The sequence below is a fragment of the Vicugna pacos genome, chromosome 9 (genome assembly GCF_048564905.1).
Source record: "Vicugna pacos chromosome 9, VicPac4, whole genome shotgun sequence".
NCBI classification, from domain to species: domain Eukaryota; kingdom Metazoa; phylum Chordata; class Mammalia; order Artiodactyla; family Camelidae; genus Vicugna; species Vicugna pacos.
The window spans coordinates 31182794-31210223 of NC_132995.1; the positions used below are offsets into that span (position 1 = coordinate 31182794).

Here is a 27430-nt window from a genome sequence, read left to right on the forward strand (position 1 = left end):
TAAACACCACAGTTCTTGACCTCGGAGATTCTATAATCTTTTGGGGGAAATACTGAGTAAAAGAAAACAATTAAAAAGAGATATAAAATATAAGATAATTCTATAATAATAAGAGAGCTAAACAGAATATAATTACATACTATGTGCTACAGACAGTTCTGTTTGTTGTTGTCAATACTGGGTGATAGGAAGAAGGGTCTTTAAGGTCTGGCAGGATTTGGACAACAGAGACATGAATCCTAACATAAGCAGAGGGTGTATGAAAAATGAGGAGACAGGCTAAATGGAGATGAAAAGTATGTGTTGGGAGGAGGAAAGAGAGCTGGGCTGACTGAAGGACAGAGGCAGATTCTGAGGGACCTTGGATATCAGGGGAAATGCTAAGCATATCCCAGAGGCAAAGGGAAAAAGAAGACATGTTTCTAAGTGTTTTTAAATTGTTGAACATTTCAAATAAAGTTGACGTGTCCTTTACTCCCCAGCCCCTGCTGGTCGCCATCACCTCTTCTTTTTCCCAAGGGAAGACCACCGTCATGATTTGGAGGGTAGTGTTCCAGTTCGTATTTTTATATTTTTCTTCTGCTGGTACACAAATTATGCGTCCTGTTTCTATTCTATTATGGTTACCCTTGCATTCATAGTCACACCTAAATTAAAGTCTAGAATTAATTACTATCACTTACCTCCTTCTAAATAATATATGCTTCAACTCTGATCTGCTTTCTCATCTTCCATGGTTTTATTACTTAGAAACTGACTCCTCTCTTTTTTTTAAAACTCATAAAGGAGGCATTTTAAATTATACTATTAAGTGTTTGTTTAGATTGACCAACTTATTTATCCATTTAAAAAATATTTCTTGCATCCCACTTCTTCTTTTCTTGCCAAAGTAAATCTTCATGTACTACACGCCAAAGAACTGGGGGCCAAAATAGTCATTTCCATCTGAAATTGACTTTATTTTACTTTCACTCTGGAATGACAGATTCATGTCTTAGATAATGGAAATGATTGACTACTATCTATTTGCGTTTATCTCTTTCTATTTTTTCCATTTGGAACTTTTAACAGACATAGACCGTTTGATCAACTTCCATATTTTTCATCTCTTTATCTTTTGTGTTATATGCTGGGTGATTTCCTGCAGTGCGTCTTCCAATTCACTGAACCTCTCAGCAGTCAGATCTACTTCGCAGTTCAACTGGTCTATTAGGTTTTCATTTCAATCGCTGTATTTTTCATTTTTAGATTTTTTTCCCCTCAAATCTGCCTGTTTTCAAACACTTTTATTCTTGGTTTGTAACTACTATTCCTTTCTCCGTGTCTTGAAATACTTTTTTTGTTTTTGCTTATTGTAAAGTCTTTTTTTAGATGGTTATTCTGGTATTTCCAGTTCTTGAGATACAAGTTCTCTCATTTGTTCATCTGTTGGCTCCATTTCATTGTGGTTGATGTTTCCTGTAATTTCTTTTTTTTTTTTAATTTTCTTTTATTCTTTCTGTAAACTCCTCTTCATGGAGATGAGCTTGAAAGGGGAGTCCACAGAAGTCTCATGTGCTCTGAAACATCCTTTTGGAGTGTTTTTACAATTACCAATTCTGGACAAGATTTTAGGATAATTTCTTAGTTTTGGGTCCCCATAGCCCATGAGTAATAGGAATTCAGGCTTTACACCACTTGTGGCACAAATTTCCTTTTTTTGTGTGTGTGTGATTCTTATTATTACACAGCCCAAGAAAATTACAAACTTTTCTGCTATTCCCCTAGGCCAGTGGATGGTTTCTTTTGTCCCTGATTCAGAAGATGCTAGATAAACTCTTCAAGACTCCTGGCTTTCTGCAGGTGTGCGGGGAGCCTGGGTCCTGATTCTGGTCTCATGGGACTCAGGCCTACATGATTCTGCTCATGGAGCTTCAAAGCCTTGGCTGCTAAGGCCTCGCTCTCCTCCTGATTCACATGTGAGCATTTCCATTTCACCTCCCTCTTATCACTGTACCTTTGAGTCTTCTCTTTGTTTCTGGCACTTGAGGATTACCTTTTCTTGATTTCGAGTTTTAAATTGTATTAAAAATTGAGGAGGAGGAATTATGTTCACCAACATTCATGTATGTGTGAAGTGGGAGGGTTGCTTTTATATTTTTTACTTTTTTGCATCAGCTCAGGTTGGTGCTATTGAACTGCAGCCATGGAAACATAATTTCATGTAAAAAATGCATAGGATTCAGCAACTGATTATATGGAATTGACCTAATTTGCATTCTCCCTCCCCTCAAAAAGGAGATACTGAGACAAGGATTTAAGAGCAAATAATGAATATGGGAGGTGAAGGAAACACCAGTAGGGAAATGAAGAACTTGAGGGTGGGAAAGTAGTCAATAGAGGGTGTTATCAATCTAGTTACTATTCTGGGCAACTGGAACTTACTCCCCCTGGGGAAACTGTAGGATCACTGATCTACAGAGGGTGAGGAAGCTGTGGTATTTTTAAAGACTACTGCATGTTATTGATTGAGAGATGCTTCTGAGAGGTGATCCACCAACCTTTCCATCTTGCCCCATAGATGGGTCAAGTTATTCCAAAACTTAGTGGTTTAATATACCATAAATAGTTATAATCTCATATTATTTGTGAGGGTCAGGAATTTTGGATTAGCTTAGCTGGTTGATTCTGGCTTGGGGTTCCTCACGAGGCTGCAGTTAAGAAATCAGCAGGACTTATTTGAAGGCTTGACTGGGGCTGGAGGATCTTCTAAGATGAACCCACTCACATGGCTGGCCAGTCAGTGCTGACTTTTGGCTGGAGCTCTCCATTCCCTTGACCCCTAAAATGTGCTCAGGACAAGGTCTAAGGCTTACCCCGAAGTGAGTTGTCCAAGAGAGTGAGGCCAAAACGGTTTTATAACATCCTCTTGAAAGTCACACTATTTCCACCACATTCCATTTGGGAGAAGCGAGTCAAGTCAGGAAACCTGGCCCACATTCAAGAGGAGAGGAGGGAGGAGGGTCAAAGACCCTGTGAACATATTTTTAAGCCATCACAGCAGGCAAAGGGGCTTTGGCAGCCAAAGACAGCCTCAAGCAAAGAATGCAGGTGTCTGTGGAAGTCAGGCAGGCTGAGGCAGTGAAGGCTAAGAGGAATGGGTGCGCACCAACAGTGTCCTCTACAGGAACAAATAAAGATAAGGCCCATTTTCCAGGCTTGGGGAAATAGACTTGGCTGACAGGAGGAGTTGCAAAGTGACATCGCAAAAGGCATGGAGACAGAGAGGGGTGAAGATTTAGGGTATTTGAAGTACCAATCTGCTGCAACCACTAAGAAAGAAAAAACACTGCCAGTTAGATGATGATATTCCATTGATCGCCTGATGTATCCCAGTTTTGGAGATAAAAATATGAGAAAAAAGAACATCTTAGAGTCAGCAAATACAGTAGTTGCACAAAGAATTTCAGAATTTCACATATACAGTTGTTGTAAAAACAAACAATTCTAACTTTTATCTTCTATCTTATATGGGAAGTCATTAAAAATTAAGCATTGGCAGCTATGTGACACAGAGTTTGCAATTAGTCCGTAGTGGGCCATGTCCCTGAAGTTGAACAAATCATTTACTCTCTCTGAGCCTCAGTTTTCACATCTGAAATGTAGATAAGGTAGTGCTTTGATTCTCCTACAGATCAATTTAAAAATGAGTTCCAGATAGCTTTCAAATTAAAATGTTATCAAGATGTTAGGTGCTACGAATGGGTAGAAGCAGCTATAAAACTCCCAAGCAGAATGGACGAAAATGATCATTTTCTCCTTGAAAGCGCAAGAAGTTACTAATTCCTCATGCAGCCAGTCAAGCTGAAACGATTTCTGCATTTTCAAGAAATTTCACTACTTAAAGGCACAAGGGGAAAACAAGGGAGGTGGTGGGTGGGAGGTTGAGGATAGTCTTACACTAACAGATCCTGCCCGTAAATGAATTGAAGAAAAGCCCCCGTTGGTCATTTTCTAGCTGGTGTAATAAACCCAGGCACAGGAGAGCCACGTACCTGCAACAAGCAAACCCGGATACTGTTCACATGTGGCCATTTCCTGATGCTATCTGCGCAGCCGTAACAGAGACAGAACTTGGGGCTCTCAGCTAGAAAAACCCAGGCTGCCACTTGGGGAACTTGAAAGCTCCCAGTATAAAGAAGTGACATACACCTGAGCAGGTCTGATATATATTCCTTTCTGCAGAGGGCAGTGGAATACATTCCTGGGCCATTCATCATGTTGCTAAAATTAGATCCAGCTTAGAAGGAATGATATATTACTGATTACATAATAAAGATAGCTATATTTCTCATGAGAAACAGAAGGAGGAGATAAAGTTAGGCACAGGGCAAATATATCCTTGATATGAAAAATGGATTCATTAAGTATTTAATCTTTATACCATTCCTATGAAATAAATGCACACATACATCACACATGTGTTAAAATGACTTGATAATTAATATTGTTACACTTGAGACAAATCCTGGCCCTCAATTGAGAAGTCATGTCATGAGTGGGAGAATGCAGGCAGAGGCATGCCCTCCACCGAACTCTGAATGGGGTGGCTGGGCTGCGCTCTGAAAACCAAGAGAATCACCCCATGTGCACACAGACAGTGAGCCATGGATTTGCATCAAGGTTTTATCGTATTTGGTGAGGCTCAGTAAGAGTCACTGGGGCTCTCTTGAAGGAGATGGATCATATATTTCTAAGGGTCACGAAGACAGCAGCTGAAAAGCTTCCATGTACAGAAGGTCCTCTGTTAATTGAGTACAGCCTTCATTCTCCCCTCTTCACAAATAAACCTGCTCCCTCCGCATCTCATTCTATTTGCCTCCTCCAAGATCCTTGATGGAAAGGGCAAACTTCACCTTTTTTTTTTTTTTAAGTGAGGTACTGGGGATCGAACACAGGACCTCCTGCGTGCTAAGAGTGCACTCTGCCGCCGAGCTATACCCACCCACCCCCAACCTCACATTTTTTGAAACCTGCAGCCACAGTGGAGGAATTTCCAGATACGCTTGTGATGCCATCCTGACTTAAAACAAACACGAGTGCGTTTGGTTGGAGTTTAAACAAACACAGATTTGTAGCACCTCAGGTGTCAAAGATCAGTAAAAACAAATCTTAGTGAAATGAAAGAAGAAAATAATTCCAAGAATAATAGCTTGGAATAGTAGATTGATCTCACTGAAGATTGTTCCAAAGAGATTATGGTCTGGAGAAAAACACTAACAGGCTTCCAGGGGTTAAAATCTCATTACTTGCGTATTTATACTACAGGAAAAGAACATAGGTTTTGTGGTCAGATGGACTTGGGTTCTTGTCCTGGCTCTGTAATTTTTAGACAAGTGATTTAACCTCTTTGCAGCCCTTCTTCCTCATCCATAATATAAAAGTCAAAAACCTCTAACTACACTGTTCTGAGGCTGACCGCGTGCACAGCATCTAGTACAGCGCCTAGTTTAGAGAAAGACATCAACAAGTGCTAGTTCCCTTCCATCCTCCATCCCTTGAATCTGCCTGCCGTAGATGAGCACAGAAGGTTAATGCCAGGATCTTGTCCCCTCTCTCAGTGATGAAAAACTGCTTCCTTCTACCTTACCAGGCTAGAGGGAAGTTACAGTTCTACAGAGTTAACAGGGGCACGTTCATGGGGAAGGTCCCTGCAGTGGTCGGGATAGGCTAGGCACTGCTGCAGTAAAAACAAGCCCCGCTGCTCTGTGGCTTAACACAATAAAGGTTTATGTCTCTTTCATATAATCTGTCCGCAGTGGGTCAGCATTGCTTAATTTAGTCACTCAGGGACCGAAGACCCCACCATCTTTTGATGCCACCATTTTAACACAGGATTGACAGTTCATTGTCAGAGGAGAAGAACACAATGATAAAAAAAAATATGTAGTGGTGGCTCTTCATGGCTTCCAGAGGGAAGCGATATATGACACTTCCTCTCACATTTCAAAGGGACAGGGGGGTGCAACCCACTCAGGTGCCTGCAAGAGAGGAGATTCAGAGAGTGAGGCCCTTGTTCCAGAAGAAAAGGGGTGAAGGGCATGCACCTGATATGACCAAGTCCACAGAGACTCCGGAGAACCCTGCTGCGGTCACTGTAGGGCCCTGACTCCCCTGTTCCTTTCTTGGGAGGCAGCTTTGCATGGGGGGCCCCCAGGTCTTTGCCAGGATCTCATCCAAGCCCATTCTTACCTGGTTCCTACTTGTGAGGGGCTCTCTGAAGTTTCCATTATTAACTTGTCTAAATAACTTGTATGCCTTTCTCAGCCCACATCCAAGTTGCCAAACTTTTGGATGCTTCATGACAACATGATCACAACTGTCACTTGGTCACCTTATTTTCACCTCATATCGAATTAAACTCCTGGTATAGCTGATGCTCACACAATTTTTGCTTCTTTCCCAGAAACGCTCAATCAATATCTCCCTTATTTGCTTCCCATCTGTGGTTGGCTGACTGCATTAATGGCCCCCATTTTTCACCCCTCCCTGTGTACAGGCCCCCTGCACATGGCCTTGCATGGCCTCCTGCTAAGGACGTGGAGTTTATTTCTCTAGGAATTCAAAGGCCTTGTGAAGAGCCGTGTTCAAGGAGATTGTCCTGTCGGGGGATTTGGCAGCAACTGAGTTTGGCTGTGATGAGTCAGGAGGGAGCCTCCACTGTGATTTGGGCTGGTTCAGTCTGTTTGAAGCAGGACCCCAGCTGGGGAGTAAGGCCCTAGGTCCAGGAATGCGAGGTCAGCAGGAGCTAAGCAAAGGGTAGCCAGGCCCAAAGGAGCCACCAGAGGTTTGGGCTGAGGGTCCAAGAGGGCAGCTGGGGACTAGCCAGGATACGGAAACAGGAGACCAGGACCCAGGAGAGGGTGCTGGAGTGACACAGCTAGGCTCATTGGACTCTGCTGAAGATCGCAAGACAAGTTTCAGAAACCAACAGGTAGAGAGGGGGATCCTGGGTTCTTTCCAGGTTCGGTCAGCGTGGGGTAGGCAGGGCTGGTGGCTGCTACCCTAGTCACTCCCTTCTCTCAAGATTAGACAGTAGCAGCCCACTGATCCAATGGTTCTCATCCCTGCTTGCAAATCAGATCACCTGGCACACTTTGAAAAACACTAGTGCCTGGGCTCAACCCCCCAGCAACTCTGATTTGATTGGTCCTGGCTGGTAGGATATGTCATTACTGGTTTTATTTTTATTGAAGTAGAGTTGATTTACAATGTTGTATTAGTTTCCAGTTTATTTACAGCAAAGTGATTCAGTTACACATATATATTCTTTTTCAGATCTTTTTACCATTATAAGTTATTACAAGATATGGAATATAGTTCCTGGTGCTATACAACAGGTCCTTATTGTTAATAGGATACATCATTATTAATACTGTACAGCTGGAGTGGAGAGCCACTTACCTAATATGCCTGTCCCCCAGCCCTCCCTCCCAGGGCAGACCTCCAGACTCATCTTTCTAACCCATAGTTCAGTTAGGCATCCTATCTGCAATTCTTAAAGAAAAAAATTAACATTCACGCACAGGTATACAAGGATGAAAAAAACTTTTTTTTTAAGAGTCACTTTTTAATCTGCTGATTACACATGCAAGTTATTTAGATTTAGAACCTGTAAGGTAACCAAATACAGTTATTTGTCCCAGCCATATACTGCATGCCCTCCAGAGTAATGATCTGAGTCCTTAAAAAGACAAGCAGTGTATTGAAAGCCTTCAGAGTACTTTGCATTAAAGAGATTCCTTAAAAGATAAATTTAAAGCAGATCATAGCAACTTAAAAATGACAGAATATTAGCTTATCAATATATATATTTTTATCTATTCTCACCAAAGCCTGGAATTCCAATTCTTAATACAGAATCTTATGTGCTAAAGAGAAGAGAAAAGAGGATGCTAGGATTGACCACCACTGAGGACTTCTTTGGGATCAGGCATCAAGGCAGGCCTCTTGGAGGCAGTGCTATTTGATTTCAAGCCTGAGTGAAGAGAAGGTGGCATTTCTGGGACTATCGAGGGGAAAAGATTTCCAGGCAGTCGGAATCATCAGCAAGAAATCTCTGCAGAGGATTCTGGCTTGGTGGTCAATGAAGAAAGGCCACAGTGAAGCCTGTTCAGAAGTTTTTTATCCAAAATGTGGAGACCCTAATCAGCTGAAGGGCAGAAAATGAACACCCAAAATAAATGAGGAGTAGGAGCCAAAGACAGTTTCAAAAGACCACGAACAAGCACAGCTGGTGTTACAGACAAGGATGCTGGGGACCATATTACGCACTTTTGCATAACGTTTATCAAGAACAGAGAATGGCGTGGCCCTGCTCGGTTTTCCCTATGAGTGATACAAAATAATCTTTTATTAATATTATTTTAAATTTGCTACCATTGTACATGATCTCAGAAGACCAACTAGAGAACATTTGATAGAAATCAAAGGAATAAATGAATATGAAAGAAAAGACAATTATATGCCCCAATAAAAATGTCCGCCCATTCTGCTACACTATAAAGGATTTTGTAAATGTAAATATTGTACATAAATGTTAAATAAATATATTAATGTAATCTTCCTCTGGGTTTTTTTTAAATAAGCATCTCAGTAGGCAAAGAATTATCATTTCATATGTAAAAGTGCTCTCAGGCTGTTTTCCAGCCTCTGACAGTTACCACAAGGAAGCCATTACCTCAGTAGAGACAATGTGGGTGACAGTTGAAAGCCCTGGATTGGGAGCAGACAGAACTGGGTCCAAATTCCTACTTTGCTGTTTAATAGTTGTGTGACCTCAAACAAAGTATGCAGTCTGTCTAAGCCCTTGTATCGAAATGTGCAAAATGTGATGATTCTTTTTGTTTCAAATTGTCATTGTTGGAACAAAATGAGGTTATTCAGAGAATATGGCTCAATGGCTGTGACATCCCATGTTCACTGTTACCATCATCGTCTCATCAGAGGGCGTGGGTGCGTGTAGGGATCTCGTAATCGTAAACTTGGAAATACACAAGGATACTCAGGATGGAAGAAAACTGTGGCATGGCTGCTCCCCTCCCGGTGGAAGACTTGGAATGGACCACGAGCCCTCTGTCCCTTTATCCATCAATCCTCTCTGACAGTTAAGAATCCAGAAAGGACAAGATCAGCCTGTTACCAGCTTGTCTGTGCATTTAGCCTCGCCAGTTTGGCTTTTCATCCCTCATTCAGGCATTTGACAATAATCTTAAAGAATTAAGAATGGTTTCTGGAGAGAATTCTTCCTGCAACAAACTGTCACCTGGAAACCCACAAAGGATATCACCCTTTCATACAAACAGGAAGCCAATTATACAATAATTAGTTGCTTTGGAGAGTTGTAAAGATTAATGTTATTCATGATGGGGAAAGATACTCTACTTCAGGCATATTTTGTATGCTGCTAGCAGGGGTATAAACATTTTTTCCCTTTTCTGCTCAAAACAAAGACAATGAGTGCATTAATTAGGAATGATAGGATTTATTCTAGGTAACAGCTCAGAATATAAATTGAGAGATGAAAAGGACTCCATAATCAGAAATCATCCATCACCACCTCCTCTGCTGGTGAAGTTACACTTCTAGAGTTCCAGTGCTGTCTGTCCTGAGATTCATTCTGCTTCACGGTTTTGGACTCTCCACAGAGTAACTGATCAAAATGACTCCAGCCTTGTGCTTCCCCAGAATAACTACAGCCTCCTCTGGACAACCAGCGGTCCTTGAAGACTCAGCGTCTTTTGACAGGAGGAGATGGCTGTTTCCTCACTGACATCATTAAAGACCTGGTGTATCAGGATGAAAACCTTTGTTCCCTGTTGGACCAAAAAGACACATAAGGTTTAAAAAAACAGGCTGCCTCTTTTAGCTGCTGCTACTGATGGCACCATCATCTCATAAACACAAATTCTTAAGGGTCTAGCTTGGGTGCAAGCACACTTAATAATCCAAGTGCTAGATGGATTCTGTAGAACAAACAGGCTGTTTAGTTTCATGGGAAAAAAATAATGACCCCAGAGTGAGGACTTGGGTTCAAGTCTAAGGTCAGTTACTGAGCAGCTGAGTGACCTTGGGCATGGCCATTTCCCTTCTCAGAATGTATTTACTCATCTATAAAATGGGAATGGTAATATTTATTCCAGGTTCCTCCTAGCCTTGTGGTAGAAGTGAAAACAGAGTGTGTGGAGGTGCCATGACACCTGCCAGAGGAGGCGCCATGTAAGGTGTCATTGTCCCCGATTGCTGGGAATCATTGAACGCCACATCCTCAGACCACATCAGCAAGCTGACACCTGACAAATGAGAACTCATTACTGTGTCATATCCCATTGTCTCTGGCTGTTTTCATCCTCAGCTGATGGGTGGGCCTACGGTGCCCTGTCAGCATAAATCCTTGGTAGAGGGCATCTCTCTAAAGGTAGCATTCCTAGCCCCTGCCCCACGCCATCTCTTTCCACGTGCTCATACAGCCAAACAACTCGCACTTAAAATGCCTAAAGCAAGAAAAGAGAAACACGGGAAGCACACAGACACCTCTGTTTCAGATTCGCCCACTTTTGTCAAGATTCTTTATAGATCCAAAGGGCCACAGCCTCAACTCTTGAGATCTCTGTATAATAATAGCTATTTAGTTACCATTTGTTGAGCACCTACGGTAGTTGGTCATGGTGTGGACTACCTCACAACTGACGTATGACATACTGTTACTGCTCCAAATTGAAAGACTGGGAAATTGAGACTTGGAGAGGTTAAACAGCTTTCCTGAGGTCACACGGCTGGCTAGTAACTGGCAGAGATGGGACTAGACTCTCGGTCTGCTTGGTTTCAAAGTACATGGTCTGACTACTACATTGTCAAGTCTTTCCTGAAACATTGTTCTATTGTTCCTGTTAGTTTTGTCTAGAATCTACCCTTGGGATAGATGGTTATAGAGCATTCAGACGTCCTTCAGCATCAAACTCAATACTGTCAAAGAATTCATTTTTCCATCCAACAGCTATTTCCATCCTGCAAACACCTACTGTCTGCCGGGCACAGCACTGGGGAGGGACTGGTCACAAGCTATGAGTGAACCCTATCCCCTAATCCTGTAGCGCTTCCAGGTGAGGATGGAGGAACCACAACCTTCTCCCTAAGATTTGTGGGTGTGCAGTGCGTTAGGAAAATCTCTTCAAATTAAAATCCAAACTCATGGGGATTTTCTTTATCATCTACAAAAAGATTCACCTTAGGATAGGATTTCTTTAATTTCATTCATTCAATCCATGAAACAGTAAATATGTTAGGGCTCTAGTAGGAGTCAGTCACCGTGCTAGTCAATCTAAAGGTAATACTGCATCTGTAAACCCTTTGTTTACTCACAGCCATTCCAGAAACACTAGGGAACATCTAATGTTAACACGTGTTAATTCTCAGTTATCCATCCTGACGGGGAAAGAAGGTAGTTGGGATAAAAGGTGTATATATATGCATCCATCTATCTAACTATACTTCACACTTTAAACTTCTACAAAGATCTTTTGAGCTTATAAACAATCCTCTCAATTTGCTCTGTGGAAGACATATTTATAAATGGTACAATAGCTAAAATTAGGCTGCAAAAAAAGAGGTATACAGGGAGAATGGAAAGGCAGAATAGCTAAGCCAGAAGTGAAGTAAACTCTTCAATAACTATCATTGTTTTTAGTGAGTTTTTCGTGGTTTCTGAGCATCCAGATCAAATCAAGCTTTCATTTTTCTGAATGATGCTACCACTCTGTACCATTAAGCTTAGTTTCAGATTTGTGGGGGCCTTCTCTTGGAGAGATGCAAACTCCTTGAAGGAAATAGCCCTGCCATATTTCTTTACACCGCTACAGTGAACAAAACAATTCTAGGCACATAACAGGCACTGAATGTGTACTTGCTGATTAGTATATTAAGATTCTTGGAGAGGTAACAGTAGTACATGAAGGATTTCAGAGACCAAAAGCAAAGGTATTACCTAAAAGTCACTATCTTCCCATTTGGTGAAGAAGGCAATTAGAATATCGTGGTAAAGAAGCCAAGTTCTGTCATTTTCTATTTCTGCATCTTTGGAAAAATTACTTAATCTTCTGTGCATTGGTTTATCTTCATCTGTAAAAATGAAAAAAATAAGAGTGTCTATATTTCAAAGCTGTTGTGAAAATTAAATTAGTTAATACAATAGGAGCATTTACAATACTAACACATGATATATATATAATAAATGTTAACCATTCATGATTATTTTCTCTTACTTTTGAGAATGAAAAAGTCCTTTAAAATGAGAAAATAAGATATAATAGATTGAATTATTTCAAACATAATAGGAAATTCAGTCCTTGCCACCAGCAAGCTTCATTTAAACAATGAAATTCAAGCATGACTCCCAGGTAAAGAAGGCAGATCGCATACAAGCAGCTCCTTTCACTCCCGAACAAGACCATTAAAATGGCAGGAAACAATCTTTCCAAGGAATAAACTCACAAGGATTTGGAGAATAAGAGAGGACACAATGGCAACAAAGACTTTTCAGTCAGATCCTCACATAGATGGAAACTGGATTTATAACAGTTCCGGCACAGATTGCAGAATGGTGGGGAGGGATTAGAGAGGTGGTGAAAAACACAACGGAGCATCCAAGAGACATGGGACGATACCCAGAGATCTAACCTGTGTGTAACTGGCATCTCAGGGGGAGAAAATAAAGAGAAACAGTACACAAGAATTTTCTAAAGTGAATGACAGATACCAAACAATAGTTTCAAGACAGTCAAAGAACACCAAGCAGAATAAATGCTCCCCCCAAAAGCACTGCCACATCATAGGCACATCCTATACAAGCTGCTGAAAACCAGAGACAAAGAAAATTATGAAGGCAGCCAGTGAAAAAAGACATAGACCATATAGAGGAATAAAAATTGAAGATAAGAGCTGCAGAAACCACTCAAGACAGAAGATAAGGAATGGGGTCTCTGTAGCTGAACAACAGAAACCTGTCAAGTCAGAATCCTATACCCAGAAAAAAGGTCTTTCAAAAAGAAAAAAGAGATACTTTCCTGAACCAAAAACAGAAAACAAATCTGAGTGAATTCAATGCCAGTAGACCCACACTGCAAGTAATGTTAAAGAAAGTTCTTCAGGCAGAAGGAATACAGTAGCCGGCGGAACCTTGACTCTACACAAAGAAATTAAGAGCACCAGAAATGGAATAACTAAAGGTACACAAAGTTCAAAATTTATTTATTAATATTTTAATTGCTCTGAAAGATAATTACCTAAAGCAGAAATAGGAGTATTGTGAATTTATAGCATATGTAAGAGTAAATATGTAGCAATAATAGAACAAGAATGAGAAGGAGAAATGGGGATATAGTGTTGTCTGTATACTAGACATGAAACAGGATATTATTTGAAAGTAGACGTTGATTAAATAAGATGTACATGGTAAACCCTAAAGTAACTGCTAATTTTTTTTCAGAAGAGGTATACATGGTAATTCAATAGTGGAAATAATATTGAATCATAAAAAAAATGCTCAATTAATCAAGGAGGCAAAAAGAAAGGAAAAAAGAAACAAAGAACAAATGGAACAAATAGGAAACAGCTGGTGAGATGGTAGATTTTAATTCAACCATATCAATAATCGCATTAAGCCACACTAATTCAAGGACAGATTGTTAGACTAGATAAAAAGCAAGACCAAACTATATGCTGCCTACAAGAATACCGCTTTAAATATAAAGACATAAATAGATTAAAAGTAAAAGTATAAAAAAAGATATTCCATGCACTCGTTCAAAAGAAAGCTGAAGTAGCTTTATTAATATCAAACTAGACTTCAGACAAGAAATATTACCAGTGATAGAGAGGCTTATTACAGAATGAAAAGGGATTCAATTCTCCAAGAAGACAAAAACATTTCATGATTTTATGCCTATAAATTCAACAACCTAGAGCAAGTGGACAAATTTCTCAAAAAGTACATTTTACCAAAATCAGCACAAGAAGAAATAGAAAAATTCAAAGAGCTTTATATCCATTTTCAAAATTGAATTCACAATTTAAAACCTTTCAACAAAGAAAACCCTAGGCCCAGATGGCTTTACTCACAAATTCTATCAAAGGTTCAAAGACAAAACTAATACCAAACTCTGTGTTTGTGTAACAGACTCTTTGAGAAAATAGAAGGAAATGCTTTTCAAGTAGTTTAATGAGGCCAGCATAACCCTGGCACCAAAACCTGACAAAGACATTACAAGAAAAGAAAATTAGAGACCAATATCCTACATGAATAAATATACAAAGTCCTCAATAAAGTATTAACGAATCAAATTCAGCCTTATATGAAAAGGTTAAATGTTATTAATAAGTGGAGCCTATGCCAGGATTATAAGGTTGGTTTTACATTATGAAATCAGTAGTTGTAATTCATCACATTAACAGAATCAAAGAGAAAAAAATAACATCTCAATTGATGCAAAAAACACTTCTGACAAAATGTCACACCCGTTCATGAAGAAAATCTCAAAACACTAGGAAAAGAAAGGAAATTCACCACCCTAATAATGGGCATCTATGAAAAAACAACAGTGAATGTCATACTTAATGGTGAAATATTGAATGCTGCTTCGTTCGGGAACAAGACCTCCACTCTCTCCGCATCTATTCAACAATATACTGGAAGCCCTAGTTCAATAATGTAAGAAAAAAAGAGGTGTATAAATTAAAAAGAAAGAAGCAAAACAGTCTTTTTTACAGTTGACATGATTGTATATATAAAACATTCTACGCAGTCTACCCCCTGAAACTACTACAACTGAAAAGTAAATTTAGCAAAGTCACAGGAATTGAGGTCAATATACAAAATTTAATTATAAGTCAATATTTTACCAGCAAACTATCAGAAAATGAAGTTAAAAAATAATTCATTTACAATCACAGGAAAAGCATAAAAACTACTCAAAAATAAATTTAAGAAAAGATAGATAAGACTTGTATTCTGAACACTGCTACATATTGCAGAAAGTTATTAAGTAAAAATTTAAACCATATAACACACTTAGGGATTGGAAAAATTAATATTGCTAAAGTGTCAGTTCTCCTCTAACCTATAAATTCAGTGCAATTCCAATCAAAATTTCATGAGGCTCACAGTAGAAATGAACAAACTGATTGTATATGTACATGAAAATGCAAAAGATAAAGAATAATAAAAGTAACCTTAAAAACAAGAACAAATTTGGAAGACTTATACTACCTGCTTTTAAGACTTACTATAAAACTATAATAAAGACACTGTTACTTGCACAAAGATAGATAAAGTCAGTGAAGCAGAATAAAGTCCTGAAATACACACACTCACATTCACACGCACACATCCAAGGGGGATAGGAAAGTTTTTGCAACAAATGATGCTAGAACAATTGCATATCCATATGTAAGAAAGAAGGAAAGAACCTAGACCTCTACTTTACACCATACTCAAAAATTAGATTTAAGTGGGAAGCCTTCATATGAAATCTGAAACTAGAAAGCATCAATGTTTCCTAAAAGGAAATACAGGAGAATATCTGCACTATCCTGTGGTTGGCAAAGAGTTCTCTGACAGGATACAAAAAGCCCTAGTCATAAAAAAGAAAATCATAAAATGGACATAATGAAAATTTAAAATTTCTGTTCATCAAAGGACAGCATTAAGATGAGAAGATAAAATACAGACTGGGAGAGATATTTGCAAAGCCTATTTCTGACAAAGGACTTGTCTAAACTATATAAAAAGTCTCTGAATCAATAATAAATAGACATCCCAATAGCCCCAAAATGGAAACAACTTGAGCATCAACAAGTAAACTGACAAACAAATGGCAGTTTTCTCGTACAGTGGAATACTGTTTGGTAGTTAAAAGGAGTCAATTTCTGCATGAATCTCCAAGACATCATTTTGAGCAAAAGAAGCCAGAAGCCAGGCACAAAAGAGTACCTACTGTGTGATGCCATATAGAAAGTTCTAGAGCAGGTGGAGCTAATCTGTGATTAAAGAAATAAGAAAAGTGATTGCTTCATGGAAGGGGACTGATTGCAAAGGTGGAAAAGGGAACTTCCTGGGGTGATGGAAACGCTCTGCAGTTTGGTGCACAGTTACATGGGTAGACTCCCTTGTTACAATTTATTGAACTGCACATTGAAAATCTGTGCATTTATTGTCTATAAATTATGCCTTGGTTTAAAAAAAGGGTAATTAAAAAACCCACCTTCATGGTAAGTGGAAGAAGCAAGTCACAGCAATATGATTCCACTTATACAACAGAGAACAGGTAAAGCGGCACAACCTATTTCTCACTGTGGGTTTATATTCTAAATAATCTGCCGCAAGACTTGAAAGCGGTTGCCTCTGACAACCGGCTTGAGATGGCCATTTTCCTTCACAGAACTTCCACCTATTTGATGCTTCAAAATCTGTGCATATATAACTTTAGTAAAAATAGAGACCAAAATAAATAAATAAATAAAATCATACCCATTGGCATTGGAGATTACTAGCTTAGATAGAGAATTGTGGACATTTGTTTCAAATAGGAAATTACTTCTGATGGGTGAATCCGGCAGGAGCTTCAGGCTGTGAAGTCCAGGAGACCTAGTCCATTTGCTGTTGGTTGTGTCACAGGGGCCACCTTATTACCAGTCAAGCATCAAAGACAGCGGGGGAAACTCAGCACATCGTGGGTGACAATACACTGGAAGAGAGTGCACTGAATTATTTAGAGTAAGGGGGGTAGAGCTGTGACAGAAAACTGGTCTGTACTCCCTAATTACAAAGTCTCACTTTCACCAAACTGACACCAACGTACAGGCAAATTAAATATCGTCTAATTAACCAGCCTACACAAGATTTCAAGCCCAGTGCCTAGGTGGGATTCAGCCGAAAAAAGGAAACAAGGACTTGCAAATTCGCAGCCAACCCCCATCGGCCATCTCAGCCAACTGCTACAAGATTTGTCCATTTTGTTTTCACACATCTCTCCTTTCAGGGCTCTGCTTGTAATATTTACAGAAAAAGGCAATGCTGGTAAACAGTTTCACACAATGAGGTGTGAGAGTTGATAGGGTCCTATTCAAGCTCTGAACTCTCCTGATGAGCTGCCAAAAGTTGTTATGAATGGCCCGGCTGACAGGGTGATGACTGATAAAGGAAAAAACAAACAGCTCTGGTAATTCATGAAAACACACAGCGCCAAGACAACTCAAAGTGGCGAGTGACAGTTAAGATAATGGAATTTTGGAAGCTTTTCTTAAGGGGTCCTCTCTATAGAATTATTCTGTTAATAGATTCTCCCTTAATGTAGCTGGATCTTCAACTTTTTTTCCACCGAAAAATATTTATTATGATCGCCAGCAGAGAGGTGCTGGCCTGTGCTTTTATACTATGGTCAGTTTTCCATACAATTTCCTCTTCCCAGAGCTGGATGAATTTTAGTTGAGGCCCGTGTCTGCCATTTAAAGAACGAAAATATCCCATTTCCATTTCTATTACTGGAAACACTTCGAAGCTCTCTTCCCTCATTTCTTTCATTTATAAACCATTGGCCACAAACCTTTGATGAGAAAATAAATATCGGTTTACACACTCAACTGCTAATATTTTAAAAGAGAACAATTTAAATGTGGCTGAAGTCAATTTCCAATTCACATAGCCTATTTGGGGTTCATTTCCTTAAATCAGGCGTGACCAAGCAAGAAAGTACCAATTTGTCAATGTTTTGCTTTTGTACCCAATGTTTTTTCACGAAGTGCATTGTGGTTTCTGTAACAATGGCCTATTTCTCAATTAATGTTTTAGAAAGCAGGAATATAAAGACATACACAAAGGAAGTGTACGTGCACACAAAATACTGCGCACAGGGGGACATGTTCAGAAGATCTTTTTTAGAGTCTGGCTACCATGGGGTCTGAGGATAAGCAGCTTTTTAGAAATGCAGAATCTCAGTCCTACCCGAGCCCCCCACTGAATCACAGAATTTGCATTCAAACAAGATCCATCCCCAGGTGATTCATATGCACATCAAGGTTTTGAGAAGCTCTCTCATTTAGATGATTGAGTTTTCCTGAATAGTTTTAAGTCTCATAGATGACAAAGATTATAGGTAGGAGGCTTCAGGTTTTCCAGAAAGTTTAAACTATAAATTGGGAGCCCGGGATTTGTAGATACGCACTAGTATGTATAAAACAATAAACAGCAAGGTCCTACTGTAGAGCACAGGGAACTGTATTCAGTACCTTGTAATAGCCTATGAATAAGAATATGAAAAGGAATATATACATGTATAACAGAACCACTGTGCTGTACACCAGAAATTAACACTACATTGTAAACCCAAAACAACTATATCTTAAATTACTTACAGCTATCTCCAAGGCATTGAATGCCTTCATTCAAAGTTCTTACTTTCTTTTCTTCCTCATGAAGACATCCTGGAGCATCCTGAGCTCGCCAAGCCTTCTAGGATGGTTTAGCCCTTCTTGAATCATGTTTCTTTACCCCAAACATTCACAGACTCATCCAGCACATTTCTGAGTGGTAGGCATGGTGCCAGAGCCTGGATTTTAAACATTCAATCACTGTAGGGAACCATATGACTTTTTTAACAGTAACAGAAACATTTAAGAAACATTTAAAAAATCATATCTTGATTGTAATGTCGACAGTTCAGCTGCTACAGTGCAGAGCAGAGTATCTTACAGGAGAGGTGACAGAATCATTGGAAAGTTCTAGACAGCAGAAGTGGCCTTCACCCACCTGCTAAAGTTTGCGAAAAACCACCGTTGGACTTGCATTCCTTCCGTCTTGTGGTTGTTAGTATTTACAGAGTCTTCTTTAGACTTGAGTGGACCTTGAGACTTGGCCCAACTCTCAGCAAATTTCCTGGGTGTCAACACAGTCAAATACATGTGAATTTAAAAGCTGAGGATAGACTGGAACACTGTAAACAAAGACAAAGGGTAAATTGGGGGAAAATATTTGCCTTAAGGGCTCATTCCTTAATTGACAAAGAGTTTATATAATTCAGTTGGAAAAAACATACCCGGTGGAAAAGTGGACAAAAGAGGTGAATACAGGCAATTCACATACAAGGGTAACAAATACAAACAGGGAACAAACGGATGAAAATGGTGCTCAGTAGTATTCATAATTAAAGACATGCAAATCAAAGCAACTGTGGATGAATGGATCTTACCTAGCATGTTGCCAAACATGAAAATGTTTGATGATATGAAATAGGCACATTCATCTACTGTGGGTGAGAATGGACTGATTCAGTTGTTTCAAAGGGCAAGTGGGTAGTATCTATCAGAATGTGAATATATATATACACCTCTAACCCAGCAACTCCACTGCTAGGAATTTAACCTAGGAACATACTCAGAATAAGTACCTTAGACCGGACGGATGAGGCGCTGCGGTGCAGTGTGGTCTGCCATATTAGATGTCTGGAAGCAGCTTCAAGGAGTCACTCCAGGGGGCTGGCACCTATGACAAACCCACCAAGGGAAGACCATGGCAGTCATGCAGAGTCAAGTGGAGCAGCTAGGCTCTCAGGGACCTCTTTCTGCAACATTCCATGTGCCCAATTTAAGTCTCGGCATAACAGATAAAACTTTTTTTTAAAAATCTGAAAATAAAAGCAGATACTGTTAGTCTGATGATCAGTGCTGGTGTCACATTTATGACACATGGCCAATGACTTAAATCCTTTTTGGCATATGACACGAGCCTCTGACATGTTGCCAAAGTAAAATGACATAATACATTGAAAATGAAAAATGTTTAAAACTATATAGATCCAAATGGCCAGTATGTAATAACACTTTCAAATGTTAAAATGGAACGATAGTAAGCACGTTTTCCCTTTCTGAAAATGCATCCTTCTCAGAATAATGATAATCATATATAATAATAGCGACAAGCATCTACTTAATACCTCCTATGTACAGACACAGTTATAAAGACCTTCTAGGATTATCTCACATCCTTCTCACAACAGCCCTTTCGGGGGGGGGGTATGTTTAATATCCCCATTTGATAGACAAGAAAACCAAGGGCCAGAGAGGTGAAGTCACCTGTCAGAGGTCACACAGCTGCTAAGTGGCAGAAGCTCCATTAGCAACATTGCTACAAACACCTTCTTTTAAAGGAATCCAGAAATTTCAATGGGCCTTTTCAAACTCACTTCATAAACTGAATGATATCTGTGACACACACAGCTGAAGAAGAAATACAGTGTGTAAATGGTATGCTTGGCTTGCTACATGAAGGTCATCAGGCCAGTGACTCAGCTTCTAGGACCCTCTGTTTCTTTATCTCTGAAGTGGAGATAATGATAGTATCTGAATTAAAAAAATTGCTGCCAGGATTCAGCACTGTTAAGAGCTGAATTGTGTCTCCCTCTCCCACATCCTAAATTTGTTTGTTGAAGCCCTAATCTCCAGTACCTCAAAATGTGACTGCATTTGAAGATAGGGCCTTTAAAGAGGTGATTAAGTTAAAATGAGGCCATTAGGGTGGGCCCTCATCCAATCCGACTAGTGCCCTTAAAAGGAGAGGAAATGGGGACAAAGACACCAGGGATGCTCACTCACAGAGGAAAGGCCCTGTGAAGACCCAGCCAGAAGGCAGCCATCTGCAAACCAAGGAGAGAGGCCTCAGGAGAAACCAAACCTGCCAACACCTTGATCTTCGACTTCCAGCCTCCAGAAATATGAAAAAAAAAAAATCTCTGTTGTTTAAGCTACCCAGTTGTGGTATTTTGTTAGGGCAGCCCTGAAAAACTAATACAAACACAGTTGAAATGACTACCATAGAATCGGGCAAATAGTTAAGTTCTCAAAAAATGGTTTTACTATTATTTCAGTTGTGAATATTCACACAGACTCACACACACACACACACACACACACATACTCACAGCCTTTGTTTTGGCTTCAGGGACATATATCCTAAGGTAAAAAAATCTGGAAAATGCTTCTTTTCCAAACAGTAGACTTTTCATGAAACCTTAATTAAAAGACTAAATATAGTTCAATTTTCAAATGAACAAAATCTAGTTAACACAGGTGAAAAGTCAGTTACTATTACACGGCATCATATTATGACGTTGAAACAGCATGTGACTTTAGAAAGCTCCTTTCCTTCTGAGGCAGCACATGTAGTTAAGTCTAGGTTGTAAAATGATGCCTTTTGGACAGTAATACACAAAAGTCATGACAGAAAAAGAGTGAGAAGATCCAAATATAAACCAGTGTAGACCAGCAGAAAGTACAAATTTCCTTGAATGAAGTTACCTAGATCAGAGCTGGTATATAAATGTCATCTCATGGGCCAGTTGCAATCACTTAAACTTGCATTGAGAAAGGTTCAGATGACACATTTGTGCTCAGGAAAGAGGGCCAGGGTGGATGAGGAATGGCTATTTGATTGTGGTGAGAAGGATAGTTACTATTCTAGATCTGGAAATTGGCTAATGGGCTCTTCTGACTTCCATCTTTTATGTGTAAGGCCCATCGGAGATTCAGGCTATTGTGCAGATTGGATGGATTTCAACACTGTAAGTCAGCCATTCTGAATTCACTAAAAAGTAAATGTTCTTTACACAACTATTTTTTGAGACGTTTAAGCTTTGTTAGCTAAGAACATAAGGAAAACACTGTCTGGAGCTAACAAAGGCCATTAGCCACATTACTTTGGGGGTTGCTCTAAAATTCAAGCTGACAAAATGGAATCAGAGATTTTCAGAGGAAGATAAGTCTTTTTCGAAAAGTCACCATGGTAGCCTTTTGGTTACCACCAAAAGATAGGTGTGTGGCTCATACAAGTGCATCAGTCTCTACCGTTTGACTTAATTCCTGATAAGTGCATATTACCATGGAATAGGCCAGGCTGTGGGATGTGTTATCCACTGGGCTGTGCCCCAGAACATGAGAGGGGACATACTGGCCCCATAATGGCCCAACTCCACTTGCGCCTACCCGGAGGACCAAAGCTCCCACTATAAGCATGAGTCAGGGCTGATGAGGCAGCCAGCCAGCCCCCTCCCCTCTGTGACCCCCAAAGGAGAAAGTCATTCCTAATGATTAACAATTAGCATTTGCATCCAAGGTGCCATGCTGAGCCCAGTTGTCTCAAGAAATGTGCTAAGAGGTCTAAGACTCTGGGGTTTAAGCCCCAGATGGGCCGATTAGCTTCACACAGAGAAACCTCCAGCTTCCCAACCTCAGTCCACCCTGTGGGTTAAGTGGAGGAGACAGAAACAGAGTGACAGAGAGACTGACTCAATCAGGCTCAGCACCAAAGGGCAGGTGCAGCTGAGAGGGCCCCGCCCCCTTCCTCCCCAAGATAATCATGACCAAAGTCATAGTCAAGACCCAATATGCATCACCACAGGGGAAACAGAAGAACATCTTTAATGTTCTAAGTTAGTCGTGGCATCCTAAATGAGTGATGCCTACAGTATCTCACACAGTTCCTTACACGCAGGGATGTGCAGTAAATACCTGTTGACTGACTACACTTCAAAATAAAAATCAGCCTTTTGCTGTTCATTTGCTCTAACAAATTATGCTAACATCTCTGTTAAATCGGTTGTAGTAAGTTGGCTCCTGCAGCAACTGATTGCAGAATGTTAAGGATTCTGCCGAAAGTTTGCAAAGTAAAAAAATAATAAAATCAATCATTACATTACATTAAGTTTTCCTTCAAAATATAAAGTAGAACAAAATAAGGATTGTGTTGGTTTATTTTCAATGTTGAAGATGATCTAGAAGGCTTTAAAGACCTCTTTGAGATTTAAGAAATTCTAACAGGCCAAAAAAATTAAAAAATTCAACAGGCTAGCTCCTGTTAAGATGTTCCCCAATCAGGGGGTGTCCAGGTGGCTTATGTTTATTCCAGCCTCATTCATGCTTTCCAGCTATGCGCAGCAGGGATTTATAAATGGCGTATTTCTCATGCCATTCGGTAAGCAATACCTTCTCAGGCTGGCTTTGCTCGCCACCAACAGAATTGTCATACAGTGGAAAACACTCCAAACAATTGCTTTTTTTCCTGAGAGATGTAAAGAGATGCGCTTTTATATACAGCAAGGAATCCCTTAACTGATTCGGCCTACACTGCACATCTGTCATAGGAACCTTCCCAATTGAAATTACGTTTAGTAATGTTTTTTTTTTAAAAAGTTGCTTCTAGAAGAATGCAATCTCTCCTTCAAATATTGGGTTTTCTAGCATCTTCTCTGAAGAAAGCCCTCAAATTTCTCGGCCCTTCCATCGTCTCCTGCATAGCTCTAATAACCAGAAAGCACAAAGATGGAAAATGAATTCAGGCAGCATAAGTGGTAACCCTCTCCCAAATTTCCTCTTCTCTGCAACCCCGTGGAATACTTTTTGAAGTCACAAGGAGCTCCATGGGAGGGGAGGGCTGCCTTTGGCTGCCAGCAAGCTGAAGTGTTTAGCTACTTAACACGGGGCCACATGTGGCAGCTACAAAAACATCTCCAGGATGTGAAATCTACTTACTTCCACGGTAATCCCCATGCCCTCAAATCTTTGGAAACGTAAGGAACTATGGGATTAGGTAAACTTGGGGGGAAGGATGGAGAGAAAGACCTGGTGATTTGAGTCCAAACTTGTATTGTATAATGAGTCTTGGAATCATGTCCTGCTGTTTTTATTCCACATCATCCTATGAGTCTGCAGTCCCGGGCAGCGAGTGTTCCTTTAACACAAAGGCCAGTGGCATCGGGGATTTGGAAAGCCAACCGATGGGAATAGTAGGTGTTTTGCATTAATTGTAAGTCAGAAGGAAATACATGTCAGAGTAGATCTCTAACAGTGCTTTGGCTAAGCACTGGCCTTATCTAAGTTACTCTAGAGTATACCTACCTTTATCCTGTGGACAAAGGGTTGTGTGCACTTGCCAAAAATGGTCTGGGGCCAGCTTTTGTGCACTTTGCCTGCTTGCACTACAGATTCTGTTCCTACTGCTTCCAGCGAGCCATCAACTGCTAAATGCTCACCCTGTTAAGTGATGGGTGGCCGGAAACGTTAGGCTTCCATTTTCTCCTGAGTGCTGACAGGAGTTGGACCAGATAGATGATGACCTCTGTGATCCTTTCTTCCTCTGAGATGTCATGACTCCAGCCAGTGAGTCTGTGATGCTGAAATGTAGGTGGAGGAAAACACCACAGAAACCAGCAGAACATGACTGTATCAGCAGAAGCCTTAGATCAGACAGACCCGGGTCCAAGTCCTAGTTCACTCATTCATGAATCCCATGAACTTGAGTGAGCAACTCACCTTCTTGGAGCTTCAATACCCTCACTTATAAAAATAGGAATGATAGGGATAATCTGTCCCTGATGGGAATTAAATGAGACCATGCATGTTACACATGTGGTGTGGTACCCAGCACATAGGAAATGCTCGATAGATGTGCACTCTCGTTATTAACATTATGAACCAACTTCCAAACCCAGAGCACTGATCTACACACTCTTCCCCAAAAGGGACAGGGGGAATCACAGCTGGAAGACATATGTGGGGGTAGCGAGGAACAGGCAATCTTCCTCTCCACATGGATCCCAACTTCACTCCTTCGTAAAGCAGGGTATGGTCCTGAAACTGGCACTTCATAGGCAACAAGGGTGCTTCTGATGGCAGCTTCCTCAAGGCCAGACAGAAGGAAGATGTCACACTTCCTCCAGTCTAGAATAGTCTAGCTCTGCTTTGGTTAGCCTCGTTTATTCATTTGACAAATATGTATCAAGCAGGTGCTAGGATTTGAGTAAATAGTGATACAAGATAGAGCCGGCAGCCTAGGGAGGAGAAGACACAATATATGAGGGAGAAGATGGAAACCCAGGACAGGTTCTCTGAGGATGTGACAATATAACTAAGACCTGAATTAGTCCCTTTTTGGGGGAATCGGTTGAAAAAAAAAAAGGAGAGAGAGAGATCATTACTAGGCTACTTTCTTTTCTTACTGAGCCAGCTAGTATAGGTCTGTCTCCATTTGTGAGTCTTCTTTGGGGCTGCCCTGTCCTCTCCACGAATGAGCATATATATGCTTAGGGCATATAGAGCATCATGAGAATAGCACTCTTCAAAGGAGTGAACTTGTTCCTGTGGTATCTACAAACTAGCAGAAGGGACAGGACATGCATATAAACCATTTATGCAACTGGCAATAGCCATCAGGCCAGCCATGACCAGGAAGTCCAGGGTCACGTCCAGGGGGACTTAGCACATCTCTCTATCTGAAACTATCCACTTCACCTGTGTCCCCTTGTGTATCCTCTCCCTCTTCCCCAGGATGTAAGATCTCTTCCCCAGAGCACAGATCTGGCAGAAATTTAATTATTAAAAATTAATCTAATATTAATTTTAAGGCTTTTCCAAAAAAAGGTGATTCTCAATTAGATCCTATGTTGGAGGAAAATACTATAAAAAACTTTATTGGGATAGTGACATTTGAATATGAACTGAATATTACATATGAAAATATTTTACTTCCACATATACTTCTTTAGAATGCTGTGAAAGGATGAGCTCCATGAAAATGAGAAGGAAGAAAGAAGAAGACATAAAACAAGAAAGCAGAGACTCTAACATAGGAAAACACAAAGATAAGTTTCAGGATGACAGCCAAGCAGCAAAGCAAGAAAGCAATCAATCCAAACCGGAGAAGGAGGAAAAAGGGTTTCCAGAGAGAGTTCTCTAGAAAAGAAAAACCAAAAAAAATTGATAAATTATTATCTGACACATATAACTGTTCAGAAACTGTCGATAGTGATAACAGATTTGATGGAGCACATGGGAATGAATCAGATGTGGAAACAAGTCCACTATTAGCTTCAAGAAAAATATTTTAATGGTTAGAGAAATGTAAGCACATATTTTGCCCAGGACTAAAAACCAAATTTAACTGAAAGTTACATTGGGAGAATCAAGTTTTGGAGCAACAGGCATGGTGAAGTAACAAAGTTGTACACTCCTATGTCATGAGCAGAAGTCAATAAAACATACCTATAACTAACTGATAATCAAGGCAGAAATCATATTATTTAGAAATGTGAAGGCAAGTGACAGAAGAAAGAGCTAGAGATGTTTTTAAGGGTTGCCTCTGCAGAGTAGAGAGGCAGTGAAAAAGAATGAGGTACAGACCTTCTATTTTTCTTTTAGTGCTGTTTCACTGTTAGCTAATTCATCGTTACCTTGATGAAAATAAAAAAGATAGCAATAAGTGAACAGAAACACCAGCGTAAACCACGATCCAAACAGGGGTAGGAACCGCTGCTATAGAAATGAATGTTGTCTTTCTTAATGGAGTGGTAAAAGAGCAAACTCAGAGAAGCAAACTGGGGGATGACAAATATGAAAGACCAGAGTGAGTGACGGGCAATATTTCAAGATCACGGAAAGGCCCACCTGGAGAACCATGGACTCTGTTAGCAGGGCTGGGACTGCAGGGAGGCAGGTAAAAGCACCTAGAGTGCAAAATTCAGGGACGCACTCACTCTCAGCATCATTTGAGGTCCACCTGACTTTGCAGACACTGAGAGTAAGCATCTCAGTTTTGCACCCTCTGGGCCTCCCTTGGCCCAGCCTAGTGCCAGCCTGTCCTCACACTCACCCACCCTCACCCAGAGGTACAGTGGGCTGTAGCTGCTGTGTTTGCCACTGAGAATTCCTCTCCAAACAGAGGGAGAAGCAAGAAAAATGTGAAATAATAACAGACTCTTCAAAAATAGGGAGGGAAAAAAAATCACAAGCAGCAGCATACTAGGGCAGAGGCTTCCTTCTGTAATCAGAGGGAACAAAGAGACAAATCTGATGTCAATTAAATGTCTAGTCTACCAAGAAGATAAAGAAGAAACAAACTTTCACTCCCTGAAACAACAAAACATCAAAATACATAAACAATTTATTGGAAATACAGGAGAATATCTGAAAACCATAAGCTTTTAGAGACGGACAGTTTAAATATACAGAAAATAAGAATGTAGAGTATTGGAAAAACATAATTAACAAGCTTGATTTAATAAGCAGCCTTAAGATACTTTTCCTAAAGAGAGACAGAACATTTCTTAAAGGTGTAGAGTGTTTACAAAAAATGTTTGACTACAAAGGAAATCCCAATGTACTACCCAAAGTGGAAATTATACAGGCTCCATTCTCTACCTATAATGAAAAAACACCAAAACCAGAAATAAACAATAGATGGCTAACTCTCTTCTTGCCCATGCCCCCCCCCACCATATTGCTCCAACCACTTATCTTTTAATGCTATTTCAAAATAACTCTATGGTTAAGAAAGAATAAAAGTGTAAAATTATTC

At 40.1% G+C, this 27430-nt stretch overlaps 1 long non-coding RNA gene across 16 annotated transcripts in view; it reads right to left on the reverse strand.

The window, feature by feature from the left end:
* Positions 1–9507: 9507 nt before the first annotated feature.
* LOC107033867 (uncharacterized) overlaps positions 9508–27430 on the reverse strand; it is a 47312-nt gene continuing 29389 nt past the window's right edge. For 5 of the 16 annotated variants that reach the window (XR_012075614.1, XR_012075610.1, XR_012075612.1 and 2 more), the window contains 7 exons: positions 19476–19712; positions 18839–19022; positions 18445–18638; positions 16562–16778; positions 14647–14730; positions 12023–12156; positions 9508–9854 (listed from right to left, as the gene is read on the reverse strand). This is a non-coding gene — a long non-coding RNA (uncharacterized lncRNA). Of the gene's footprint in view, positions 9855–12022; positions 12157–14646; positions 14731–16561; positions 16779–18444; positions 18639–18838; positions 19713–27430 lie in introns of all 16 variants that reach the window. The other 11 variants (XR_012075623.1, XR_012075618.1, XR_012075622.1 and 8 more) reach the window with 10 other exon arrangements.